We start from the raw sequence: 23,289 nt of genomic DNA on the forward strand, positions 1-23,289 counted from the left end.
CTTGCATCAATTTCTTTTAAGGGAATTCGTGAATATAAAAGAATGGCCATCGTATATGATATATATAAGTATATGATATAAAATTGAAATTTATAAATTTTGATACTATAATTTTACTCCAAGCTCTTGCGTAACCTTATTGAATTCCTTCACTTTATCAGTTACTAATATCGTCGATAGACATGCAACAAATACAGGGTGTCCCATTTATCTTGACCACCCAAAATAACTTTTTGTCCAAGTGCAAATTCAAAAATGTGTCAAGCAAAGGTTCATTAGCCGTCAGGGGGACATTAATCAGCACGATTGCTTTCCTTGTAGCTTTGTTATTTACAATGATATGAACAGCGGTATGTCTTCTTTAAATGGCACCCCATAATTTTTAATCGGCAATTCATTTCCTCTCCTATAGACTCATTTAAAAATGTCGTACAGTGGACCATTAACATAAACACAGTGTTATGAAAAATGACTGAATCTCTAGCGCTTAATGTAGGTATGCGGGTAATTTGCATCTGGACAAAAAGTTATTTCGGGCGGTCAAGATAAATGGGACACCCTGTATATCATACACATGTAATATAGGGAATCACATCAAATACGCGGAATAAGCCTGTATTCTAAGTGTATGATATTACTTTCCAGATTTGTTAAAAATGAAAATGATGCTATTTTTGCAAGATTATCTTCCACGCTAATGATTAAACGATTCCTGATATGAGTCAGAATTCATTGATGCAAAAGGGGAGGATGCGATTTTTATCCAAACATTGTCAATGAGGAAATTATGAAATGCCCACGACCCGACCTTCAGAGCTTCGCACTTCCTAGACCATACTCAACCTTCAACCTATCAACCCGTGACGTCACTAAAGCACAGCGCCAAAGATGGAAAAAACGATTTACGACAGAAAAAACATAAATGTAATAAATAAACTCACTATGGTGAGTTAAACACTTCTATGAATCTGGTCTCATTAGTTGTAGGTTTAAACAACTCGCGAGTATTAAGCTACTAGCGGCACGATTAGCCTTAACGAATGATCACCGATATCAACAATATTTCAAGTGAATTATAATAATATTTATAGATTAATTTTCCTGTTGGTTTTGATAATATCATAAAAGATTATACGACCTCTATCCTTTTTTTTCAATAATACTATCAACGACAGTAGTTTAGTAATACTCCAAAATAACTTAGCATTAGAGTCGATATGGCGGAACTGTTTCATCATGATAACTTGAAAAAATTATGCAAAGCATTGAACTTAGTCGTCCTTAAATTATTTTACAAATATTGTAAATCATTCTGTTGTATATAAATGGAAATCTGTAATACTTTGCACTGGATTAGGAGTTCAGGGTCATAACTTAGACGTTTATATGTCTTGAATTTTCAGCATCCTCTTTCATTGATTGCCACACTAGAATTCCACTTAAAATTTCCTTACCCAAACTTAAAATAGCTGAAAATATAATTAAATTCAACTCTTATTCTTTAACAACGTACATTTCTTGGTTTAGCGAAAGCCAAGGCTAATGATTACACTCTCAAAAGTGCGAACAGAAATGATGGAGAGCATCAACACTAAGCGAAGTAATCGGTGGCTAAGAGCATGGCAATAATTTATTGTCAGCGAACGAAGGAGTTAAGCGGAAAACAATGGAAGTCGGTGAAGCGCGCAACAGATGTTCAGGCGGGGAGAAAATGAAGGGAACGAGGTCGCAAAGATGTGGAATTAAAGGGGTATGGAGGAATTTTCCCGCACCCATGAAGAGAGTGGAAAAACAAAAAACAAAAGAATAGATATGAGCGAGTTGTGGAAAAAAATATGTACACATACGTACAGGAGAAAGGCAGGGAGGAGGATACCACATTCCACGCCAAACAAGTTTCAGCACTCCGACTCTCTCCCTCTCTCTATTCATCTCCCTCTTCGGAGTTGTCTCCACACACATCGAGGGTACGCAGGCACGAAAAGAGCAAACTCACGCACGCATGAGTACATAGTTACAGAGAGATTAACGGTTACAGGCAAAGGGAAGCTTCTATGACCGCAACATTAACACCACGAAATTTTCTTCTCGAATTTATGGCGTAGTGGTACGATTGTCTCGCTAATTTTGCGGAGACATATGAGCATAGAGACACCAGAGAATTTTTTGCCTCGACCTACTTTCAGAGGATTGACCTTGTTATCATAAAAGATGGGGGTTGACCGTGTAGAAGAACCAAACTCAGTGAAAAATAGCGAAGGAAAGGGTAGGTAAAAACGTCACCAATTTGGAGCATAAATATAATTTGATCTGATGACATGACTCCAAATAAAATAACCATTAATATCACTACCCCCATCATGGTCACGAACTTTGCAATTTTAAACTTTTATATGTTTGAACAATTAAGTAATATTTTAGTCATCTTTTCTCTGTATACCTATTTATGCTCTTCCTTCCCTTCGCCATAATTTTAATGTGAAATGCTATATGTGAAATATCTTTCGATTTCAACTGATTTTCTATTAGTAGTTTATAATATCAATATTATTATGAATTCGTTATTAGTTATTTTCTGCTTAAATGGGATGAATAAACATAAGAAAATTTATGTTACACAATATGCTTAAGTTACGGGAGGCATTGAAGAAGAATGATAAATTTAAAAAAAACAATAGCTACATGACTTCAAAGTGCAATTTGTAGTATTATTCACGCTTTGCAGGGGAAGTATTAAACACAGTTCATGCTGAATATCACAGTACGTCAATCTCATTTCACAGAATCCTAGTCTTCTAACTTTCAAGAAAACTTATATCACATCGCAATTATGGCTGTAGTTCACTAAACCACATTCGGCTCAGATTAAATTTAGTAACAGTAAACACAGACTATCGCAATGCTGGCAAATATAATTTATGACGCTAGAACATAAACGTATCATTATACACACAATGAAATTGGTAATTAATCGGCGAGGTAACACAACCTATGCTTCTTGCCTTCACTAAAGCTTGATTATGCCGCGAACGAGGCATGAGAGTATTTTAGAACCTGAAATTACATGATAAAATAACAGCGGAATCCAAAAATAAATTATAAATTAAAAATGATTTATCTCATAAAGACTACACTATCATCTTCACTTGAAAAGAATGCGCACATAATATTCTCGAAGTTATCTCACTGAACGGGATTCAAAGGAGAAAGAAGAAAAGAGTTTGTTCGTACCCCGAGAATCAACGTGGTGCGAGATTAAAAAAAAATATTTTTAACACTTTTTCATTTTATTTTCACCAAAAAGATGATAAATATCCACTTCGTAGCGCGCTTTACGGTCGAGGGAAGTGCCGCATGGAAATAAATGGAGAGATTACGGAATGTAACACGCACTATCTGGGAGAAGATTCATGATTTACGATCTTGTCGAAGCACTCGGGATTATCGCGGGAGGCACATAGTGGTTGACGGCCGCTCGAGTTTTGAATGGATGACGAAGTTCCCAACAAACGCGATGCGCATTCAAAGAAGGCGACCCGTAGCGAAAGAAAGGAAATCGCCCCTGGGTGTCACTCAACCCATCTACGAAGGCTCAAGAAAAGAAAAATCGATTGACAAAAACGCAACTAAAACTATAAACACCTCGCTGGATTGGTTCTGAGTGATATTTTGGCTGATAATAGCGTTAGACGATTATTAATAGTTTTAGTTTTTTTCACGATCCAATGTGACCTGTCAGCCGCTGCAAGTCGGGAGTTTATTTCTACTATTCCTTGCTGATGTTTGCTTACAGTACTTCTAAACATTTAAATTGGATGTGTTTTTTATTTGTAATGTACTACTGGAAGAAAATTCTCTTCATCTTCACTTCTGCTAATTTTCACGTAATCTGTTTTATCTTCGTTCTTTTTAAAGCCTACTTTGATCCCCTCTTTTAATATCTCCTTTGCTAGGACTTTTGGCTCTGCCCTATTTTCAGACACTACTGCTACATCATCTGCAAAAGCTAGCAGATTAATCTTTTCTGGAATTTTAGATCCACCAGATGTACTCCTGGTTTTTTTCATTCTATCTATAATTCCCATTCTCTTCTATCCCCTATCACGCCTACCTGTCATCCTTCTCCTTAGAGCACGTTTTTTAATACTTATTCTCCGCTCAATACTCACTCCATTCAAACCCTCTGTCTCCTCCGTGTCACATTAAGAAGTTAGACTGAAGAAAATTTTTTCACATAAATGTTACACTTAAACTTTAATGCAAACTTTTCTTAGTTTTTCCATCAATCTATCATGAAGCAATTTTACTTATTCACGTCACAAACTATTCACTGCCCGACGCCATGTGGTAAGTCACCAATGTAAGGCATGACCTATTTGAAAAACTGGCTTTGTCTGCATTTCGTAGGAAAAAAAGTTGGACAAGTAAGCTAACAATTCCTAAATTGAGTCAACGCAGTGTTTCGAAACTGGGAAGAGATTCCTTAAGTACTCCCGACTCTCGTCCTATCAGGGCTATGATATTTAAGGTAGCACTAACACCCCAAGCAAACCCGAAGTAATCAATAAAAAAGCAATGGGTCAAACTGGTAGTTTCAGATTAAATGTGATGGAACCGTGCAATCATAAACAAATGAATTTCTGATGGAACAGTTTGGAAAGATGTATTTTTTTTCATTAAGAAAATTGCCAAGAAATATTTCCTTTCAAGCCTACAATATGAACTCCAGCAGCGAAAAAAGATGTAATTTATTGTCAGGTAATTATTCGATAAAACAAGTACTTACAATATTTTTTTGGAATCCATAACGCCAATGCCATAAAAGGGTCACCATAGAGTGGAATAAAGACTCACCTGAAATTAAAGAAAGAACAAGACATTAGTTTTTCACAGTATACAACGAAAATCAGTTGAGGGTACACATGATTATGAATTGTCAGCATCAAATACTATTTTTACAAGCATAAATGTAATACACGAATGATAAGATATTGTTTAGATAAACTCCGGGAATGGTAAAGTATATTGCTACTATAAGAAATACCTTGACCTAATTTATACCCAGATTAAATGGGTTGTAAAATTCTAATTCCAAATCAGGGTTAGATAAGATATAAAAACAGATACATGTTCACCTTGCCTTCACTTTAAAGCCTAACTTAGCACGAGAGTTGGATTACTAAGTCTTCTCTAGTTGTTTGCAGCCGGTAATAAAGCGAAGGACAAGGAAGTTGCGTGCAGGACCTGAAATATTTCGTGCATGCACGAGAATTTAAGCACACCTTAGGGATCAACAAGAACAGCATGGTGCTGTAAACCAAGATAATCCTGCAATTAATGAGGAACTCATGGAGAAGACTTGTCTTATAGCAGTACAACCATGATACTTATCTATTCTTAGCAACAAAACAGAGATTACATCCACAGCTGTAAGAGTGGAGAAATGAAGATGCCTTGACGACTAATTCATAACAGAGTATAATAATGTATTATACAATAATAACTTTGAAACATAATCATAGATACACTAAAATTGTATGTTAAACAATTTTTTTAATGGTTTGACCCACGTTTAGACTCTATTCACAATGTCATTCTAATCTTTGATAATAGAGTCGAAGCTTAGGTCAGACTATTAAAAAATTTTTGGTACATACCTACAATATTTGTGCATATGTGGATATTCTCCTTTTACACAGTTCCACCAAATATTGCCATCCACCCTTGAGTTGGTCAATAATAACTTGCGTTTAATTTCTTAGTCCTCCTGACTAATATCATTATTAAATTCATAACACAGCATAAAAGCTGAAAATAGCTAAATGACTGCCTTGAATTTACTCTGGTGTTCCGGGAAAAGTTGGAGGTTATACTTTAAATTCAATAAATTTATTAATTTATAGGTCAGACCGAGGCCCCCGACACAGAGTCAGCTCAAAATTAGACCGTGAATCTCCTAGAATATACAAAGCACTGCGGTACAAATTGAACTTCAATCTTATTATTGTACTTCTTGATTCTTGTGAGTCTGTTTTCAATCGTTAGAGACAAGTTCGTACCGTAGGCATTGTCAGCGGCAATCGACAAATGCCGCAAAAAATACCTCTAGACATAGCCACTATCGGATTTTTATCGCCGACGTACATATTTAGATATTAAATATATTTTACAGATATTTTTTATATTTTTTCAAGGTGTCCCAGTCTACCTTGAGATGTACATAATAACCAAACCGGAAGTAAAAAAAATTACGTTAACTAAATAAGTAAACACTTTTTTTGGCATTCTATTGTCTCAGACACATCATCAAGGTCTGCCCAAAAAATGCCATAAACAGCGATAAGAGCACGCAAGCAGAGAAAATGCTCTCCTTGGTGAGGAACTCGTCCTTGAAAATAATTTCCAACTGCCAATAAAAGGCTTCCTAATTTTAAACAGGCAGGTGACTGTCACGAATACAGTAAAAAAAACCCACACTGGAGCGAGGCATTTGGGGTAATAAAAAATTAATAAATTTGGAAAAATGATGAACAAATTAATGTCACGCATGCGACAATGTCGCATTGCGTCATGCATCAAAATTCAAACTATCTAACAAGCTGCCTATTATGACCAATGTATTTCCTCTACTATTACCTGAAGTATAAAATAAAGATCTCCACCTGCTACAGTTTTATTTTTAAAATCACCATTTCCTAATGATTCCAATAACTCTACTTTGAATACATCATATTTTAAGTATACCGGGACTAGCCACGGTGATAACTATACAGAGTCACCCGCAGGCACAAATGATACGAAAAATTCACAGAGAAAAATCATTCGCCTTGACCGATAAGTATTTACGGAAGTTGAAATTTGAAAATAAGCTATAAGTATAGGATTAGCTTCCTTAATATTTGATTTTAAATGTTTTGTTTTCTTTTATACAATGATAATTACGGGGAGAAAACAATTTTTATTTTAAAGGAAACATTCCGAGATATTATACCGATTTAAATTCCTTGTAAGATCGGATAATTACGTATATTAAGACCCCAACTCTTCTCCGTCAAGGAAAGTGGAGCGCACCCTCCATATCTTCGAATAACTGGAGGCATTCAAATTCCAAGAGGGCTTGTAACAAATTACCCAATTTTTGCCTAGCGCGAACTTTGACTTCCCATCCAAATGGAATCTCTAAAAAACCATTATGTTGGCAGTGAAAATCTTAGAAATTAGCTAAACCAGCCTTATACATAACAATAAGGGATTTACTGGTCGGTTTTCATATGTCCTTTAACTCACCGAATATTTAAATGTACGTACAGTGGTTTCTAATGGTTTCTTGACAAATTGGGCTGCGACACCTCTGCTCCTGAGTATATGAGCTTCACTTACTGCCATTATTGTCATTGGTTACGCACCAAAAATATTTAATTTTTTTTGTAAATATATGTTGTTCTCGAAGATAAGAGCGTAGAATATACCGTGTTACTGCTCTTATAGAAATGATTTATTTAGGTGACAATGATTTTTTCGAGGGCTATAATGACTTTCTGGCTCCAAGAGTTCCCGTCGGTTTGTATTTTGCGTCTTTTAAGCCTTGCACTGCACGGAACTATCCGTGTTTAATAATTACGATTATTGTTTCAATTTAACCTCATGTGCATGGATGTCATTTGTAAATTTAAGTTTATGATTACTTCTGAGCGTGAAATAGTGCATTGCGGTATTTTCTGAAGTACATATTTGATGATAGTGTGCACTACTTAGCTCGAGTTCCAATTGCATTTTCGTGAGGTTGATGACATTTTCTGTATTGCGAAGTGATCGTGCCAAACATCTATGTCGGAAAGGAGATTTACTTTGTTTACTGCGATGTGAAATATTTGTGGCGCGTAACCAAGGACAATGATAGCAGTAAGTGAAGCTCAATTTCTCTGAGAAGCAGAAGTGGCGCCGCTCAATTTGTCAAGAAACTTTTGGAAACCACTGTACATTATCGTCACTCACGACTCTGTTGGTGGAGAGTTCCAAATTTCGCAAGAAAATTGGAAATTACCCGAAATTTACATTCAAGATGATATAATCCATCCAATCATAACTTTTTAATAGTGCACCAAGATAACCGATAATCTATTGCAAATATCTTCATTAAATGTATCTCCCTCCACTCATCGCGACACGGCGGATATATTTCAATCCCGTTTAAAAGTAAAAAGTGAAGTTACAGCAAATTTCACTGTTTAGGGACGGACTAGGGCCTTCTCCATGCAGTCCCCTTACATCCTCCTACGACAAAAAAGGTTTTAGAATACATATCGTTCATTCCCAAAATCGCCCACTATGCAATGCCGTAAGCTTTTGCGATGACTTTAATTGCTTTTAATATTTCTCATCTACTCGAGGAAAACATCTGAGAATCGTCTGTTGGTTAGTCTCCCAGCTGCGATGACGTTGCCACAACGTCTCTCAGTCAGTCCAGATCTCATTCGGAAGGGAAGTCAAAGTTCGCGCTGGGCAATGCGGGTGAAGGATTTCGACATTTCACGGTGGGAAAAGAAGATGCGATGGGAACGACAACAACATGAATGTCGATCCTTAAAAACAAGAGTACAACATGTCCTTGGCACTAATTGTAAAAATAAGATCATTTTGAAATCACTCATTTTAATCATGGCCTCCGTTCAGAGGGATAATGCACTGTTATCATAACATAATGGTGCGATTAATTTAATTGGTGTTTTTTTTTTATTTTTCGAATTCGTCTTTTCAAACAGTTATATTACATAATCAATGAATTTCAATACGTGCGCCCTTAGTCGCTCGACAAAAAGGAAACCCGTCGTCGACATAAGCTTACCTCTACAGAGTCGCAAAGGGGATCACGTCTTAGCGTCCCATCTGACGGACAGAGCTGAACTTGAAGTGCCCTCCCCAAGTAACTCAAGCAGGGATCGGGCAGCCTCTGAAAAATCTCTGCCACACTACCCCTACTCTCTGCCTATGAATTACTGAAACCGCACCTTTCTTTTATGATAATCCTGCACTTTACGCTACGAGTCAAAAGGCCGTTTTACACGGGGCACGTACTTGCACAATCTGACGTGTGTATGAAGGCACAGGCAAAATTGCGTCGTGTACAGTGGTGAATTGCTAGAACACATGCGAGAATGCGTGGACGTGAGATGGCTAAATAGCCCGTTCTAATTTCGTTCATGCATTCGTGCAATTCTACGCCATTTTAGAAATTAATGCAGTTCTAACCTGCGCAATTCCGTGCCCCGTGTAAAACGGCCCAATTTAATGTTTTCATTTGTTTTTATTGCATTTTATTATTGCTATATAAGAACACTAGCGTCATACATTGGCTAATTCTCTAAATAGTACAGTGTAAGGGTTATATTTCACAGTGAAAGAGTAAGAAATTAAACTTTTCTCCTTCCTAGTAAAATTATTAACCTCCTATGGGATGGGTCCTCCTCTTTTTAGTCCTCTTGAGCAATTGATGCAACACTCAGTGTACCAACGCAAAAGGTTGTTTAAGAGAATTGAATGTAGTCCTCACCCCGGTCTCTAAGAATGACAAACATTCAGGGTTGGATGGGGCCAATATGATTTCCTCGAGCAAACTCCCATCTCAAGGATTTTCTTTTCACAAATTCGTTTGACGAGTAAGCATTTCACGGGCGGTATCAATGTGTAAAAAACCTCTCTTCCCAAAATATCATCAAATAACTCTTTTACCTATTTCACACAAGAGCATGAATGTTCACACATTGCTGCCCTATTTTTGAGACGCGACCTCTAACCGAGAGTTTTATTGCTAAGGTTAAAAAAAGCAACGCTTGGGAATGGAAAGAGCACATTATCTGGAGCATTCACGTCCACTGCAGTGATGTTCGCACGCGCCAATTATCACGCCTCGGAGAGGACGCGCGCGCCAGTTCCGTAAACAACGGTACGCTCTGTCCCTGGCTACGACGAGACGCGCGCCGTCTCTCTCGAAAAATAAAGCCTAATAGCTCAAAAATAAAAATGCAAAGAGAATTAGCAGCGAAAATCTCCGTAACGATCCACATCTATCGCCACGAATGTGTCATGAGCATTATTCTAAGTCCGTGGTCATGAGCTAAAAGAAGCCACGGATGGCTTAGCAATTACCTCCGTGCCTTGAAAATACATACTTTCTGCAAAGTACTGCATGATGTATGATATTTATAACCCCTGCCACGTGAACGACGGTGAAATATAAAAGATTTACCATGAGAAATAATTCGCCTGGACCGGGTATCGAACCACAGACCTTTGACTTTCCCGGCCAATGCGCAGACCACTACGCTACCCAGGTTCTTTAACTCCCATACCAATTATACCAAGCCTCATCGTACTATGTGTTAGGCCCTCGCGGTCCATCAAGGATGGCAACGCGAGGGAGAAAGGACTTCCAAGAGGCCACAACCGGTTGACAGCCTCAAACCCGCGATAAAGCCGCGCAAAGCTGTATGCATCATATTTCTAGCCCTCCCACGTGAACGGCGGTGAAATATACAAGAATTGCCGTAAGAAAAAAATTTCATTAAATTTTTTGTTAATTTTTATCCCCACACCTAACTAGGTTTGCTTGGACTCAAGCAATAAGCGAAGACTACTTGACTTTTGTCATTCCTGCATATTGCCCCACATTTGGTAAATAATTCAAATTTTTGTCGCTCTATTTACATTCATAGATTTTTCAGATGAAATTTAAACAATTAAATAACTGATAATGTAACATTAAATATTAATAGCTATCATGCACTTAATATGAAACTCTCAGACAACACAATTTAATTCTTCAAAGTACTTGTAGTAATTAATCAACGTCCATAACAAGTAGTCAATCACGCCATGCAAAGACGTTTTTTCGCTGGACATTTTAGGGTAATTGAATAGTAAATCGCGTTAAGTAACTACAATATAAAATATTTTGCTCGTGATACAACAGGTAAATCGTAAAAAATCACCTTGACCATGCTGATAACCATTTCTTTCACCGGTAGGGCCCACAACTATGATTGAAGGCGGCAAGAAATGTACTCTCCATCCATGGAAAGTGTGAATTGCACAAGATATCAGAGCTCTGTCATTCAAATCTGTCACTTACGATGTAAGAGACTAGCTTGAGAATGCGGCTCTTACTCAATTATACTAATGCACTGCAAACGATTGGAATAGATTCAATACGCGCTCTTAGCATACGAACTGATCCACTTCGAAACGATGACCTCAATCTAGCCATTCAAGAAATTTACATTTAAATGCATTACCATAAACTGTCACTCTAAATTATTAAACCGACGCTAATATGTGTATGCGTATTCAGTGTGCCTCTTTGATTCGACTAGGAAATCACGAATAAAATGGATCAACTTTCCTGACACGATCAGGTAATTCAATTTATATGCACGGCTGGGAGAATTCAAACAAATCTAATAAAAATATTATTCTACTAAATGTATTGACCTGAATAAATATGTCATGTGTTGATTAGGATATATTCAGCTTCTGAACCAAGTTTACAATAAATGCGATATTCGTTACGCAAAAACCTGACCCACTATGACTACCGCTGTTACATAAAAAAATGAACGCTCCACAAAATATTTACGGCTAGAAGACTAATAAAAATATAAATAAAACATAGAAAAAATTATAGCGTAACTCGTCTCTCATACCTGAATGATTTCATTTTTAATATATTTAAAATATGCCTCCTAAACATTACACTGGGAATTCTTTTTAATCTGTCAATTTAATTGAATTAACCCCCATACGTAATTCCACAGAGGTTTTGGCAAAGGATTTTTTCTACAAGGAATTTTTGCATTTTATTGTGACTCCGTACACTTAAGCAACTTGATAGCCCACGGTCATTTCAATTTATAGTGCTCTCCATGCATAGAACAAGCATGTTTCAGCATGGTCTATTGATAGCAGGGAAATATGTTTTTACTGAGATCCAAAAATTATGTGAATACACGTGATCAATTAGGAGTCATTGAAAGTTGGGGTTTGGATGGAGGGATGCCACAGCGCATAGTATCACAAATATTCTGAGTAAAGCGGCGAAGGGCTTTGTGTCATATAAGAAAAGTTCTACTTCGATCCGAAAAGGGGATGTGGAGGAAAAATGGATATAGAGTATAAAGGAACTGGAAGATATGGAGACGGGGTTAGGGAGGGCTGAGATAAGCCAATGGCAGAGAAGGGAAAAGGGGGTGTATACTGGAAAAGCACTTCAAGCGAAACCCCCTCCCACTCTATTAGACATGCCTGCATCTTTCCCCCATCTTTCCCCCATCCCCCCTCTTCCCTCCCTTTTATCCGAAAGAATCGTTTCCCCCAAAAATGCAAGACGCAGTGCCGCAGAGGGAAGAGAAGGGACGTGTTTGGTTAAGGGGAACCATCCAGGAAGTAAAGGAGACGCAGTAGATGCAATCGCAGACGCTTGGGGGCGAATATTGGAGGGACAGAGACACGCCGATTGGGAGCTGCGCAGTTCCCAATCTTCCCCAACCGTGGATGAGATGCTAAGGGCACACAATATCACCTCCATGCGATTCCAATTTAACTCTGGTCCCGATAGGAGACCAATTTGCTTAGGATACACTGTCACTCCAATCTCAAATGAAGTCTTAACATAAAACGATCAAGGCTTCTATTTGAGGCAACGACGATGCAAATGTCACCTTCAAGTAGTTAGAAATTTACTTGGGTCCGAATAGGAGACCTCTTTGCTGAGGCTGCACTATCAATCCAACCTAATATGAGGTCTTAACATAAAACGATCAAGTGGTTTATTTGGAAAAACAAAAATGCAAAGCTACAAGAATATCTATCTAAGAGAGTGGTGCTAATGGTAGAAACAACACTTCCCAAGCTAGCTCTGGTCTAATGAAGAAACACCTTAACGGTGGATATACTACTTAAACTTAAAATAAGTACCAAGTCAAAAACATTAAAGAGTTTTATCTGAAACAACATAGATACAAACGTTATATAATCTCTACTCGAATCAGCGTTGCTAAGGGTAAACAGTATCCTCTTACCATTCGTCTATATCGATTCGACGCTGATTCTGAGAGAAAACCCCCTTGCGGTTGCTTAACTACAATTTACACCTACATGTAGCGGATTACTAGCTGGGGAAAAATACACCCCCTTCCACCCACCCTACAGATGGCGAGCAGGGTAAATGTAGATGAGCTCTAGCATCACCCCACTTCCAATGTCCGTGAAAATCGGGGTAAAGTGCAGACGTCACCCTCGCAAGGAGAATTACGAATTGGACGCGGAAGGAAAAGTGGCAAGCAGGAGGGGATGAGAGGCTGATGTTCACTTCCTGGTCAGTTCGGCGACGCGGGAGGGAAGATGCCGAGGCCTTGGCGGGCAACTTAAACGACCGGGGAAGAGGATATGTGGGGGTGGTTAGCGATGACGCATAAATGTGGCTGCGAGGGGGTTGAGAAGGCGTGGGTGGAGTGGGCTTGTTTATTGGGAGATGTTTACGCTAAGGGCTCACTCAATGGGGGAGGGGAGGGGGGCAAGTGGATTCTCCGCCGCCAGTGGGGATGTCGCCGTCCAGAAACTAGGCTGGGAGGGGGTTGGTTGTAAGGGGGTGGAATGCCACACATGAAGACAAGAGGTTTTGAGGGGGTGAAGTCGAAGGGGTCGGGTGGACGCCGAAAGGTTCATTTAGGGTGGCCAAAATAAAGAGTCAAGTATGGCAGCCGAGGATTCCTCACAAACAATCAGTCCACAGGTTTTTGCTGCTTTACGGAAGATTAAATTTCACGACATACGTGCGATGAAATTTCTTTAGCAGTGAATGCACCTTGAATGAATCAAGCACTGTAGCTTAAGAAAATTGGACCCATTAAGGATCGGTTTTATACTGTTCACTTACGCTAAAAGGAACAGAATACTGTCGTAGCCTTAACTAGACAATATTTTAAAGTATAGCGACATTGTTCAGATTTACGATTGTTTTAGATTTTACGTTTAGTTATACTGATGACCTTAATTGGAAGATTCGTTTACTTTGGTTTTCATGCTACGCCAGAATTTATCTATCTTTATAAATCTGTCCCTATAATTCAGAAATGCACGTTCAGAAAGAATCCAAACATTTCACCCTTAATAGATTAATTTCAAGATAACTTTCAGGGTACAAGGACTTGAAAATCTTGACTATTTCAATTCAGCATTATGTTATAAACAAGGAGAACCAAAAGCAACTTCTTAATAACTTTGTTTCGTATTGAAACCAAAATAAAAAGAAATTCAGCCAACTTTTACAACGTAGGATGCCCTACAAAAATCTCACCTAATTAATCTCGATGAAACGTGCGAGATGCAACTTTAAGCTTGCAACTATTACATTTAAAGTTGTTTAGTTCGAAATATCTGGAGAGAATAAAAGCCTATTAGAATTCCACTCTTCCTATCAAGGCTTTTAGTTCCAAGAAAAACTAAAAAGGTTTCCACTGATACGCAAGTGAATTTTCCGACCATTTTCAATGGAAATAGATCACTGAATGGCTACTTGAAATAGTTTTAGTGTTTATTCCTCCTCATGTGAACAGAATTCATGGGGATCGGATTAGTGTAGGGCTAGACTGTTGGCTTCCCCACGCTGGGCCTGGTTTCAAATCCTGGAAGTGACAGATAGAGGCAGACATTCCGTTTCTGCTCGAGTTTTGTTTCGAGGGGACTTCAAATACAGCATTACATACGACTGATAGGCTTGGTCCCTTTGACGTCTTCCGTTAAAAGCAACAAAATTTCGACGACAAAATTTCATTTTTCATTTTTGCATTGCAAATTGCCGGTGACCTTCTCCACAACTCCAACTAAAATTGAATAACACTCGTATTCAATGCATTCATAAAATAGGATGCCCCCCAAAGGACTGCACCTATATCTTCAACTCTCTTGATACCAATTGCGTTAACGACCATGAGGATGACAGCTCCCCTAGAACGAGCATTGATCAAGGATTGCTCTGTGTCCAAGTCAGCACATTGCAACGAAATGATATGCTCCACTGATAATTGGGAGAGACTCGGGGGCGAGGGGTTATGCTTCTCGTGGGCGTCTGCGGCAGAAATGCAGGAAAGGGATGCTGGCGGGTGGGGTGGGGCAAGAGGCGTGGTGTCTCCATCATTGGGTGACGGATGGCCTGGAAAGGCTGAACGGTAGGACAAGAAGAGGGAACAAGGGTACAGCAGGAAAGGACAGGGAGCCGGTATTTAATGTCGTCTAGCCATGCACTTCCTCTCACATCAACAGAAGAACCACACTAGTAATGCCACCGAAAATGTCTAACTATGAACAGTCTCCTACAACACCCTACTATAGAGAAACCTCCTCCAATTGTGCTACGCTACGAGGCACCAAATATAGTCCTACTTACATGATTCATCATTATAAATTAAAATTTTTTCGATTTAAAAATTTTAAATGAAAGTAATCAAATGGAATGCTGAAAAGAGTGGTTGCAAATGATGAATAACTTAAGACGAAGACTGAACAACTTATTCGGCCAGATCTGGAGACCTAAGGCCCCAGATTATCTCATGAAGACAATATCGAGGGATGATAATAAGGAAGGCCATGAAGGACCACGGGTAAAATATATGGAACACATATTCACAGATGTGAAATTGATGAATAACTACGTGTTAAATGTAACATCAAATCTCATTTAAGCAATTGAGAGGGCAAAACTTGAAACCTAAATCAGGAATCTCGATTCACGAGGAATATGATGATGAAATGAAATTAAATATGAAACCAACCCCCATACCATGTAATTAAAACTCATAATTGTGTCTTTGCCTGATTCTTGCTCGTTTTATAAGAAGCGAAATCAGTGACAAGCGATCGAATTTTCATAAAATATTGTGATGGATCTATATATTACCCAGTATTTGTCTACAACTTAGAACAAATATTTTATGATCACTGATAATTATTACCGAGGTGATTCTTTCATTATTCATTTACTGATGAGTAAAATTTTATATCGAGTAAAATACTTCCATCTTACGTGCTTACCAAAGAAGCTTAAGACAAAAAGAGAGTAATTAATGTAGAAGTTTCTAATCTATGCGAAAGCAACAATCAACTCCCTGAATTATGAATTCTTCGAGGCTCAGAATAAGCCAAATGGAGTTAGCGACGCAAGTGAAGTCTCTTCTTTTTTTTTTAGCTTTTATCTAGATGACCCTTTCGTTCAAAACAACTGAAATAATCCACCTCATTATAATATGAACTTCAAAACTCGGCTATTTCCATTTGATTAATTTCGACTGAGACCAAAAACACGAATTGGGAAACAAGAAGGTATTCCAAAGGTTGGGAGAATAAGGGAAAACGTGGGCCACAGTTTGAGAGAAATGAGCCGTTAGCTCTACCAAGTCATACCACAGAGTGAGTACGTTAGAATTACAATGCAGGTAAAAATTGAAAAATAAGTATCCCGAGGATGGCCAATAGATAAGTACTTGGGGCAGATAAAGTAAGGCACAATCATGAAAATAGGAGGGAATTAAAGGAATTACCTGACCTACCTATCCTACATATAGCGTCGTACCATGGTGGACGTGATCACGAGAAGAATATAAAATAAATAGACTGCAAAACAGAGATATTTAAAATGCCATTTTTCCCTCGTACCATTAAGGACAGCAACGCGCCTCCGTTAATTGAATAATTGGCGTCACTCGCTACGACGACTCATTTCATTTTTTTCCTCCATAGTTCTAACCTTGCAAGGATTTGCAATAGGAATTACATGCCATTGGCAAGTTTGCCCTCGTATGAATATGCATGCACACTTGCAGTTTGCATAAAATTACTAAAGGCCGTTTTACACGGCACACGGAATTGCGCAATCTGACGTACGTGCGAAGGCGCAATCAAAATTGCGTCGTGTAAAGCGGTGAATTGCTAGAAAACATGCGAGAAGGCGTGGATGCGAGACGGCAAAATAGCCCCTGTTCTAATTTCGTTGATGCATTCGCGCAATTCGACGCCATTTTAGAAATTAATGCAGCTCTAACCTGCGCAATTCCGTGCCCCGTGTAAAACGGCCTTAAGACCGCGCGGAGTGCATGTTGCATGTTAGTGATTGGTCACCCCTTGCTAAAAACCCTAGAGGTGGCTCGCAGGGTATTATGTAGATGTAGCTGTACCTAGCGCAGGATATATATTTAGGGGTGCAGTACAACAACCACAAGGTGGAATTACTATGTTAATATTCGAGGAATATGCTGTAGAGTTCACTGGATGAGGATGCTGAACTCAGCCAAAAAAGATGCCTTATAGTCTACGGGTATTCTGCCGACACTAGATGGTGATATTTAGGGAAACACAGCGGGGGAAGCGAAATAAGGAAGAGGGGAATAGTTTTATTTATACATGACACCGCCACATATAAAAGGGCCCTCCCTACCCAGGAATAAAATAAATTCTTTCCGTCAGAAGTCCCCACGCGAAAGATATTAACGTAGACCTCGACGATAAAAATTCACCTCACGGCTATTCTTACTTAAGAGACCCTCGACAAGGTCAGGGAGCTTAAGGTCGAGGAAAGGTCACGTTATTATGCTCCAAATTATCAAGCCGAAATATACAGCCCCCGACATTAGCAAACTCAAAATAAACTTTCGTGGAACTCGCCTGAATATGGCCAAAGTTTTCACTAGCATGCTCAAGAGCATACGCGAAACTACATAATGAAGTTCCCGCGAATGACACAGAGGTGCCTCGCAAAGGGTTAAATGTATGAACAGATGACAGATTCATCTAATTGGATTATTCATGGGAGTATTTTCACAATCACCATTCATAATTTCCATGTTTTCGAGTTGAATCTGGCTAGCGCGAGCTCCATTTGCTTCTTCCTTTTTTCAGTACATTTGGATTCCTTCTTTCACTCTATCCATATGACTAAGTTACCCAGAACATATCGTAGAAGTTGTTTTTACACTTCTGTTTGAATACTTGCTTGTCGGCTATATGAGAATCGAATATTAAAATCTGCTTCCTTCTAATGGAAAACTTGAGCATTGTAGCATTTTACGCTTCGTAAACTTACAAAAATCTCATTCTCATTTGTCTCAGCGTTTGCAATGTATTAAAATCGTACATTTCCAGGGGCTGCAAAATTAAGTTACAAAACACCCAGCTGTAATGTGAGAACATTCGCCAGCAATTAGATTCCTTTTCGCTCAAATGGTATGTCTACATCGTCAGCATCCTTCTGTAATTGAACTCGAGACCTATGTGGAGGACAAGCACCCTCAAATAATAACGTCATTTGTCCGTCACCTTCCAAGTAGTAGCCAAATATTTACACGGATATTACATTATAGGATTCTCAAATCCGCCGCTGCGCGCGCATTAAAATAGGATTTTAAAATCGCCACTTGCGGCGCTACCAGTCTTCTATATCCACTTTTCACGGGAAAACATACGGCAGTAATATATAAATGATCCAATAAATAATATAAACCACACGTTTAACGCAAATGAAACGATTGTCAACTAAAAAAAGACCACTCCCACTACGATTAATTGCGAAAGTCACACTGAACGAGATACAGCTGCCTAGTGGAGCCGCTGAATAAAGTGCTTCCGAAAGGGCAACAGATATAACACATAACCGCTATGTTCTTGGGTCTTGGAATCCCCTTGCACATGCATCTTTAAAAAAAAGGAGTGCCGAAAACAGTGGACTGTAAATACGCGTTGCATCTGCGTTAGTCGCACTCGTCCATTCATCTTCTTTCGGGTCCGTCGAGGACTATTCAGGAGGCTCTGGAGGTCGAAAAAGTCAATCCAATGTCAAGGGCATTTGCCGACGAATATGTGTTATGTACCCGGGAGACCTCGAGATAAAAGATTATCTCTCTTTCGTTCGTCGCTGCCGAGCTAAACAAACTGACTGAGGGCAACTTGTGAATGAATATCATATGAGAAGAGATGACGACAAGTAGTTGAACGCCTTCGGTCATGCATTTATTCCGACTCGTTCCGTATCATGAAGAAACTCGTCAGTCACTTACATAGGCATCTTTTTCCGGAGAACAGTTAGCACCTGCATTGCTGCCGTAATTTTCAGGTTAGTAAAATCGAAAACAGCGACTTTATTTTCATGACAGTGCCTCCTACAACGCGGGTGAAGCTCACAAGAAATGAAACTCGGGGAAAGAGACCTAGAAGACAAGTTCCTTTCAATAACACGAAAGGTAGACAAATGGCCTTAGGTTTTCATCGATTTGAAATAGTCGAAAGATATCTGGTAACAATTTTATCGCGGCAGATAACGTCGAATATATCGTTGAGAAACGATAACCGTGGCTTAGCAACGTAAGCGACGGCATCACGAAAATTCTGCCCGAGCAGTATCATAAAGACAGCAACAAAATAAACTTTACACATCTTCGTCTCAAAATGCGTCTGTTGATCAATCACTTCCTACTCGGCTCGATAGGTAAATTATGTCGATCACATTCATAAGTCATCAATGCATTCCCATCACAATAATGACTCGAAAAACATAAATTAGTAAAATTCAAAACTAAAATTTTTGGTGTATACACGATTAACAAAAAATTGAATCCTCGATCATTATCATGTGACACACTCCTTGCTATTACCACTACCCTACTTCCAGCAAGCCAAATCATTATGATGACGGATAAGACGGATCTTTTGACAGAGAATAAAACAAAAGTATTTTCTTTACACTCGGAAATTTTCAAGATTTTCAAGATGATAGTGTATTTATTAAGCATGTAATAGGCCACGAAAAAAAGACTAAATACGACTGGTCGAGTTGGAGTGTTGCGTCCTCTTAAGCGATTGGCAGCGTAGCAAAGAGGGCGAGACCCCTTTGGTGTCGCATGGCTAAATATAAATCTTTGTATCGCGGGTGAGCGCCTCTCCATTGTCACCATCGAAACGAAAGAGTGGTATGAGAGGTGGCTTGACTCATGCACATACGAGCAAGTGACGCATCGCAGGGCGCAGACGCCACCGTCTGCGACCCCGCGTGGCGCCACCAGCGAGCATGCAAAGATCGAGGTTCGCACGCATGATGACAGCACGCATATTCAATGAATTTTACTTAGCTTGAAGAGCGATTTAACCGCGTACTGCTTTAAAAGACATTTCGCCGTTGACAAACAACTGAAACACATAATTTTAGTCTTGTTTACTTTAAAAAGGTTATTTTTTCACAGATGATATCCAGAGACATTAAGAAGCAAAAAAGTCCGTACAAAAGTGTTAATGAGGATCGGGTTGGTGTGGTGGCGAGTGTGTTGGCTTCCCACCCCGTGGGCTCGGGTTCAAATCCCGGCGGTGGCAGAGAATTTTCAGAGACTGCCCGATCCCTGCTTGAATGATATGTGGAGGACATTTCAAGCGCAACACTCCGTCCGTAGGATGGGACGTTAAGCCGTGGTCCCCTTAGCGCCTTTCAGTAAGAGCAGGCTAATGCCGACACCGGGTTTCTCTGCACCATTCCTTACCTACCCTCTCCTCAAGGCGCAAGTGACCTAAGCTGTCGGTCCCCTCCAAATATCATACTACACCCAAAAGTGTTAAAAATGTATGATTAAAAAAACAGCTTTGTTAAGCTTCATGGGCCAGCCGAAATTCCTTTATTAGATTTTCAGATATTTTCATATTCGACGCCTTTATCAGAGATTCAGCTTTTGTAGTTTAAATTTAATTAAACCTTTATAGACTCTCATTGACGCAGCGATTTTTGTTTGTTACGATAGGTTAGGGCAGGACTTACCCCGGACTAGGTCATTTATCTTTACATTTATTCAAAAGCACAGCTCCCACTACAACCCTTATATTCTCCACACGTCCGTTGTTTACCATAATCACCACTTTTGGGCGGAAAACTTCGTAAATCTTTGTCCATATTCCCGAAAAACATTAATTAATACAGAGAGCACTCGACTTTTCTTTACACACGGCTTCATAACTCGGGAATAGGTATGTGTGAATTGAATTTTCTCTTTTTTCAATAATAAAGTTCTGGAAAATAATGTATTCAATGATTATAAATTCGAATCATTTAATTATTCCTGCATAAATCACTTCATGAGAGCAGAGATTCGTATGCATTGTATTTCATGGTAGCTGTTGAATTAACGGTCAATATTGCTTTATTTTTCGATATCAACTATTTTGTCCAGCAATGACCGCACTTTTACAGTCGTTTTCCGCATTTCCGCAGTTTTCGGACTATTATTTATTATTATAGTATTTATTTTACCGATTAAAGTAGGTTTCCATGGAGTAGTAAAGAAGTAATCTGGGAGCCTCCCTTTTCTTCCATCACTGCCTTCTTCAATTCACTGTAAGGCTTACTCCCTTTCAATCCATCTAAAATTCCTATTCTCTTCTATAAACTTTTGAATTTACATCATTTCTTAACTCTAAGGTAATGGTAATGTAATAGATTTGATGTGGTTGAAGACTAAAAGGGAAAAGAGTTAGTGATCTTATGAGCACGTTTTCCATCAGTTCATTGGCGAAGGGATTATCTGTCTCCACCGTTGCTGGACGCTGGACTGCCGCCAGAGTTGAGTTTGGCGGCCAGAACAGGCGTGAAGCCAGACTCCCGCGCGTTTCATTGGCGGGAAGAACATCGTTCCACGGCCAGCTCGGGCGACATCTTTGTCTTTTCTCCCTACCACATTTACTCCGTCCTCCCGCCTTGGCCTTAGCGGTTTCCGCTTTAATGATCGCTCCCCCGGTTTACGACGTCACGGTGCTGTGTTAACGATGAGCAGCGCGTGCTCAGAATGATTAGAATCAACGGGAATATTTCTAAAATTGAAAACATGAATTCCACATAAAACAGATGAAGGGAATAATTGGAAATATGAGATTTTGTGATGGCATAGGAGGTATATCCAATACGGAGAGGTATTTGACGATGACTCTATAGTAAATATGTGAAGGACAAGGGTGAAGTGTCTGTTGAAAATCAATAATAAGAAAGCTAATATACTAGTAAGCAGCAGAAGAGAGGAGGCCTACACTAGCGTTTAACTATAAAAGTACAAACTTGAAGAGATGAAAGAAATACTATCTTAAGGGCCGAGTAACCAACGACTGAAAAAGCAAAAAAATATATCTTACCCCAGGCGAAGAGAATATTCGACAAAAAGAATAAAATAATTAGACCAGGAAATGAAGACGTTGAAGCAAGAAAAATATCAATTGAAATGATGTAGGGTTTAAATATGATGTTCTTCGTATCGCTCTTAAAGGTCTCCATTTTCAACTGCATTAGCAATCTAAGCGTATCGCTAGATGAGCCCGATGAATAGCTTTAGGTAGCTAAGGAAAAGGTGGAACAACTTTATTAGCCATTGAAGAGAAAAAGGAAATATTGGAGTAAGAAAACATTAGGTTTTATTTGCATAGCACTCTTAAAAAGCATGGCAAAACCAAGATGAAATGCAAATCACAAACTCGACAACATCAGTGTTAATCCAACACATCCTTGTATTTAATTACAGGAATTTTCTCATGTTTATGAGCTGTCGGCTTTATTTTCATGACCTTGCCTCAGGCGACATTTTCTTGAATTCCCTCAGACATCGAAGAAAAAAAACTTAACCATCACTCTTTCCTGATCACCATCTGGCTTATTTTTTATCACTCTTGTTTGTATTGAAATAATTTTCGGTTACGGTTGGAGTAAGAAGTTCCTTCGCTAGTTTTATTTTTTTTTTGCTCTTCCCAAAATATTCGATTTCCTTCGATTAGCAAAGTTGAAATACGAGTTTTGCCAATATTTCAGGGCTCCAGGTGTTTTGTAATGATGAAATAAGAATGGGAGGCAGACTCGAGACCCCTTTTTGAGGCTAATACATGTGCTCTCTACCCCTGCAGGTGGCCTCAATTATGGCAGTATTCTGCCGGCAGAACACAACTTGTATAGGAAGAAAATGAGTTAACATCACTCTAAATATGGCAAAACGGATGATACACCATTACGTATCATACAACCGAATTGCTGTTACAAGGAAGTGAATATATGCAGAGAGGAGGTTCTACTTCCGTAATCGGAAGGAAAGTTGCAGGAACATTTTTCGGGTTTCCCACCGGGTATTAATTTGGGTATATGCTCCCACAGTTACGAAGTATAAGTCTGACATCGTCTACATAGGTAGAATGAAAATAACCTACCTTACATGAGGACATTCTTCTACTGTAGAAGAA

At 39.0% G+C, this 23,289-nt stretch overlaps 1 protein-coding gene across 2 annotated transcripts in view; it reads right to left on the reverse strand.

Annotated features, from left to right (window-relative positions):
* The window catches only part of LOC124167359 (protein amalgam-like), a 483,736-nt gene that overhangs the window by 407,490 nt on the left and 52,957 nt on the right, over window positions 1-23,289 (reverse strand). The window lies entirely within an intron of this gene.

Source organism: Ischnura elegans, chromosome 10 (genome assembly GCF_921293095.1).
Source record: "Ischnura elegans chromosome 10, ioIscEleg1.1, whole genome shotgun sequence".
In the NCBI taxonomy this organism is placed as follows: Eukaryota; Metazoa; Arthropoda; class Insecta; order Odonata; family Coenagrionidae; genus Ischnura; species Ischnura elegans.